Source organism: Zingiber officinale, chromosome 1A, assembly GCF_018446385.1.
Source record: "Zingiber officinale cultivar Zhangliang chromosome 1A, Zo_v1.1, whole genome shotgun sequence".
NCBI lineage: Eukaryota > Viridiplantae > Streptophyta > Magnoliopsida > Zingiberales > Zingiberaceae > Zingiber > Zingiber officinale.
In genome coordinates, this window is record NC_055987.1 from 92,895,651 (window position 1) to 92,902,688 (window position 7,038).

The following is a 7,038-nucleotide window of genomic DNA, read 5'->3' on the forward strand; positions in this document are numbered from 1 at the left end:
GGATAAGTTTCTTCTCCCTTCTTCTCTTTAGATTGGGTTTTGAATTATGATTTCATTGTCTTTAGATTCTTTACTTCCTATTATGGACTAGATCTTATTGTTCTAGGATTAAAAAAGTAATTATGATGTGTGATTGATGTATACTCTTAGATTTGTCAATTCCCTTTTCATATGGCATTGCTTATGCCTTGTAATACAGTGATAAAGATGGGCTCCCAAAAAAGTGGATCAAAGCAGTGAGGACCAGCTAACATAGAGGTCAAAGTCATAGAGTCGGACGGACTTGGAGATTGCGAACCGAGCAGTCTTGGCCGAGTGAGATCGCAGCGCCTGTTGAAGGGCTGACTAAATTGCCAACTCTACCATCCTCCATAACTTGCATATGAGGTTGAGAGCCAAATACTAAGTTATATGGCCCACCGTCTTGGCCAATCTGATGGTCTAGGTTGATTAGACATAGTGAGCCTCTCCGACAACATGAAAGCTGAGAGAAGAACAAATCAGTAGCTACATTCTATATGGCCGAGCTGGCGATATACCGACCGAGTGGCCACTGGTTGGCCTATAGTGGAACTCAAATACATGTCATACCGTACCCTTTTAGAAGTTTATGCTAGAAAGGATAGAGAATATCCCGTCAGCAAATCATGCTTTAGAAGCTTCCAACCTATCAACTCACAATAATTTGTGGGCTCACTTGAGGAAAGGTGTCAGAGATACTTTATGGCCTGTCTTTTCTTAGGAAAACTTTGGGAAACATGTTAATGCTTTACAGTGCATGAACAATGCAACAATGGCACTACAAAAGATGTCTCCATCTATAGATGAAGGTATGTGATGCTTCTTACTTACACTCGCCATTTCTACAGTTCACTGATTTCATCTCCAAAACCAAGCACTGACTTGAGCGATAGAGGTCCAACGTTGGGATCCCTTCCCTAGCCCGGCACTAATGCTACTTATATTGCAGAACAACACGAATTCTTCGTCAAGTCAATAGCATAGCCACGTCCCAACTCACTGCCTTCACCGATTTTGGACAGGATCATATTTAGTGTCATCTGTGGGAACTTCACCTGCATCCGAGATGTGAAGATGGAGGGCATTGGACGACTCACCACAATGATGTTAACCCTAGAAGAGTTAGAGAAATGAATAAACACTTGAGCTACGAAGATGGTGTAACAACAATAGGAGATAGCAGTTGAATGTCGAACGCTGAATGACCAAGCTGTGTGCGCTATCGGCCAGCATGCTGAATGTGGGACCCGAGTGGAGAGTTATGCTGGGTGCCATCCAAACTACCAGTCGACGAGTACTTTCCACCAAGCACCCATTCTGTCGACCAACTCACCACCAGCGCCCAATACGTTGATCCCCTATCATAGAGCATTATTTAGAACACCTTCAGAAGAGCATGGCTGAGCAGAGAGGACACACGGATCATCCTTCAAGAATGCACCCGCCCGAGATGCTCATAAGGGCAAAGAACCTCAAACAAACGACTCCCCCAGCAGATAAATCTATAGTTTTCCCAAAAAAATCCTGGATGACCAGTTTCCCGCTCACTTTCGACCCTTGTTGATCAGGAAGTATGAAGGATCGACTGATCCTGAGGATCATTTTACTTAAGTTTGGCAACATTGTCATACTCTACCAGTACACCGACGAAGTCAAATATTGAGTGTTGCTCACTACATTGTCTGGCTCGACATAAAGATGGTTTAAACAATAATCGACCGGATCCATCTACAACTTCAAGGATTTTTGAGTGGCCTTCCTCCAACATTTCTCCAGCAGCTGTCAATATCAAAAGATGACTGCAAATTTTTTCTCCCTTAAGTAAGGACCGAAGGAGACATTATGAGCCTTCATCAAGAGAATCAACCAAGTGACCATTGATGTCCCGCCAGCCACTCAGGAAATTATGGTAAGTGCCTTTTCACAAGGACTTACGGATAATGATTTCTTCCATCCTTCATCAGGAAGCCTTTGAGAGACTTTGATCATCTGGTTGGATAGGGTACCAAATATATTAATGTAGAAGAAGCCCAGTTAGCTCAGAAGAAAAAAATAATCCTCGAGTCGATTACTATTCACGAGCGGCGATTGACCAATAACAATGTGCCCTTAAAAGGGCCTCGAGCGGGTCATCAACAACATCATTAGGAGTCTCGACCGCATGCAATCTACTATGTGTAAGTTGAACGGATGAGATCCATCGATCCCCGACCATGGACCATAATGTTCTGCTCCTACTACCGCTCGATGACTCACAACACCAAGGATTGCTACCATTTTAGTCCTAAGGCTCAACGATTGGCCCCTCAAGGATATCATCAGAGATCTCCATTTCTAACCCATCAGCATCACCGTCGATCGGGAGCCCAAGATCAAGACAACACCCTGGCCGAGCAGAAACAGCGACATCCCCAATAGAGAGACAACCAAAGGCCCACAAGGGAAATAGCTGAATGACCAGTGTGTCGATCAGATTACGAAGAAAAAAATAGGGTAACACAGCTCGGGGTGACATCGGCATGATAGCAAGCGTCACGATGGACGATGACCCCAATCGCGTTAGAAAATCACACACACGAAGGTTGGAGATCCATGCGGTTGGGTGCAGCGCAGAAAAGGCTCAAGGACCAGAAATTAGTTTCGATCCTTGAGATTTGGAGGGGGTAGAAATCCCTCATGATGATGCCTTAATCATTAAAGTAGTAATTGCTAACTATAATATCCACCGAACTTTTGTTGACACATGCAGTTCGGCTAATATTATATTCAAGAAGGTGTTCGACCATCTGCAAATAGAAAAAAGTGAGCTCTAGCCCATGACAACTCCATTATATGGTTTCATCGGCAATGAGGTTCTGCCGATCGACCAAGTCCGGTTGGCTATATCCCTTGGAGAGGAGCCACTCATCAGGACACATCACATGAATTTCATAGTAGTAGACATCCCCTCGCCCTACAACGTAATACTCAGTCAATCGCCACTAAATGAGTTCCGAGCTCATTTCAACATTCTACCAGAAGATCAAGTTTTCGGTAGATGACTTGGTTGGCGAGGTTAAAGGCACACAGATGTTATGTGGAGGTTGTAAGAGCCGAGTCTCGAGCCACCCGAAAGACTCAACAACTTGAGGTCAACACAATTCGAGAGGCTCCCCCAACTCTAATTTACTAAGAAAAAGAAGAAGTATAGATTCATCCCGGCCGACCGAAGGCCACCATATTCATCGCAGCGGATCTAATCCCCGAGAAGAAGTCCGAATTGGTTGCCTACTTAAAGTAGAATCACGATGTATTTGCATGGATGGCCCACGAGCTCTTAGGCATCTCCTCGACAATAATGCAACATGAGTTGCACGTCCGACCAAACGCTCGGCCTGTCAAGTAAAAGAAAAGGGATTTGGGGGAGAACAGAATCAAATTATCTAAGCAGAGGTGGAAAAGCTGCTTGAGACTGTAATATTATGGAAGTGCAATTCCTGAGTTAGCTTGCCAACATTACATTGGTATCGAAGACAGGGAACAAGTGGTGAGTCTGCATCGATTTTAGAGACTTGAACAAGGCATGCCCAAAAGACTACTACCCTTTACCGTGCATCGATCAGGTGGTGGACTCTACAGTTAGCTGCGAGTTGATATGCATGTTGGATGCATATTAAGGATACCATCAGGTTTTGTTCGCTAAGGAGGACCAAGAGAAAGTTAGCTTTATCACGATCGATGAGACTTACTACTACAACGTCATGTCGTTCAGACTAAATAATATAGGGGTGACATATCAGAGACTCATGAACAAGGTATTCTGCCAGCAGATTGGTCAGAATATGGAGGTATATGTTGATGATATACTAATAAAATCCCTCCAAGTTGCTAATCTTTATGCAGATATCAAGGAGATGTGACAAACCTGTTGGGAATTTCGGGCCGCAAAAACCGCTTTTTCGCGTTGCGGAAACCCCGATTCCCATGCCACCGGATCCGTGCGAAGTAAAATAATTTTCGAAAAACATTACGAGTACGAGTTTCTTATGCTAGTTCTAAACTAGATCTACATGGTAAGAGATTTACCCTCGATGCGATGCCCTTCGCAATCCCGCTCGTCCAACGGTTCACCAGATCTCGAGATCGTCAAGTGTACGATCCTCTAGAAGTATCCACACGAACAAACTAGGTGAAGAAGACCAAACAAGGGTGTGCTAGCACCTTAGATGGTTCGGCCAAGGAGGAGGAGAGGGAGAGGAGAATGAGAGCAAGAAGAGAGGAAGAAGAAGGAATGAATGCCTTGAATGAAAATCAATTTTTCATACACAACATAAGTGGCCGACCACTATTGGCGTTGTAACCTCCATTCTCATTTAATGTGGCCATTAAAGAGGAGATTTGTAACCTCCATGAGGTGGCACACACATGTGCTAAACATGATGATGTGGCATATCATCATTAGGCCACTTAATGCCAACTCACCAATGAGGTAGCAAATGGTCAAGTCAAACTTGACTCTTCATCTTCCTCTCAAGTCAAGTCAAACTTGACCTCATTATCTCCCATGGTTGATCTAATCCAACCAATTGATTCAAACCAATTTAATTTAATGAATATAATTCATTTAATTAAATTGATTCAATGATTCATAATCTAAATTATACTCATTGAACATATGAATCAAATTGAGTCCAACTCAATTAATTCAATTTAGATTACTCTTAATCCAATTTGGTTCATCACATGAACCTAATCCTCTTTGTTCATCATATGAACCTAATCTCCATCTAATTGTCCTTTGTGTGTAACCCTATAGGTTCTTGTAACGTTGGCAATGCTTCTAAATCCATTTAGAAGCATAAGTAATGAGCGGTATCTAGCAACACATCATTACTACCCAAGTTACAAGAATGTTGTGATCCAACATCACCTTGTGACTACTAATTGTGACTCCTCACAATATATGACATTGTCCTCCTATCCTAGACATCTAGATTGATCAATGTGAGGCATAGACCGTATCATCCTCTAATCAATCTAAATCTTGAACTCCAAGTAGACTCACTCGATCAAATGAGCTCAACATCTCATATTGACTCATTTGGGTATGGCCATGCACTTAGTGGTCTCACTCTATCAAGAATATCGATGTCACTCCCGTCATATAGGAGGGATAGATCCCATCTACATCACTCACATCCTTCTGCATAATTTGTTACATACCCAGTAATCGCCTTTATAGTCCACCCAGTTAGGGGTGATGTTTGACGAAGCCAAAGTACGCAACTCCTTATGTAGGGATCTATGGTGACTTCAGGTCCAAGGACTAGTAGTCATACTAATAGCCACATGAGAAAGTATATGACACTCATATAATGATCCATGATACTTTCTCATGACGGGTCATTCAGTATACATTCTCCAATGCATACCCATGTGTTAACTTGATATCTTTATATCCATGACTTGTGAGATCAAGTCATCGAGTTGACCTACATGCTAGTCTCGTCGCATTAACATTGTCCCTGAATGTTAATACTCGACTAGGAATGATTAAGAGTAGTGTTTCCTATATCATCTCACTATCGGTTCAACTAACCGATTGATATAGGTAAGAACCCTCTACTCAAGGATGCTATTATACTTAGTTATTTTGCACCAATACAAGTAAGTATAATAACCAAAATAAAAATGTCTTTATTTATATACAAGAATATGATACAATGAGTCCATACAACAATCATCAAATGATTGGCTCTAGGGCTCTAACTAACAATCTCCCACTAGCACTAGTGCCAATCAGTGTAGGCTCTATGGCCTAATGACTTTGTGTAACCATCATGCTTTCTCTGTGTCAAAGACTTGGTCAGGGGATCTGCGATGTTAGCCTCTGTGGGTACTCTGCAAATCTTCACATCTCCTCTCTCGATAATCTCTCAAATGAGATGGAAGCGCCATAGTATGTGTTTGGTCCGTTGGTGTGAGCGAGATTCCTTAGCCTGCGCAATTGCTCCGTTGTTGTCACAATAGAGCTCAATAGGGTCAGCGATGTTAGGAACCACTCTAAGTTCAGTGATGAACTTACGGATCCAAACTGCCTCCTTTGCTGCTTCTGATGCAGCAGTATACTCGACCTCTGAAGTAGAATCAACTACTGTGTCCTGCTTCGAACTCTTCCAGCTCACAGCACCACCATTTATGCAAAACACGAACCCTGACTGCGATCGATAATCATCCTGGTCGGTCTGGAAGTTGACATCAATGTAACCCTTTACAACTAGCTCATCATCGCCTCCATATATCAAGAAATATTTTTTAGTCCTTCTTAAGTACTTAAGAATATTCTTGACCGCTATCCAGTGACTTTCACTTGGATCTGACTGGTATCTGCTCGTCATGCTCAAAGCATACGAGACATCAGGACGAGTACATAGCATGGCGTACATGATAGATCCTATGGCTGAGGCATAAGGGATCTGATCCATGCGGTCTCTCTCCTCTCTAGACGAAGGACCTTGAGTCTTCGAAAGACTCACGCCATGTGACATCGGCAGAAATCCCTTCTTGGAGTTTTGCATGGCAAACCGTAGGGGTATCTTGTCAATGTATGTACTCTGACTTAGGCCAAGCAACCTCTTAGATCTATCTCTATAGATCTGTATGCCTAGAATGCGGGATGCTTCACCTAAGTCCTTCATTGAGAAACAAGTCCCTAGCCAAGTCTTGACAGACTGTAGCAAAGGGATGTCTTTCCCAATGAGCAGTATGTCATCCACATACAATATGAGGAAGACAACTATGTACCCTACAACCTTCTTGTAGACACAAGGTTCATCTTCATTCTTGATGAAACCAAACTGTATGATTGCATCATCGAATCGAAGATTCCAGCTCCGAGAAGCTTGCTTTAGTCCATAAATGGACCTATGCAGCTTGCATACTCTGCTAGTATGCTGTGGGTCTACAAAATCCTCAGGTTGTGTCATGTATACATCCTCGAGTAGGTTTCCATTCAGAAACATGGTTTTGACATCCATC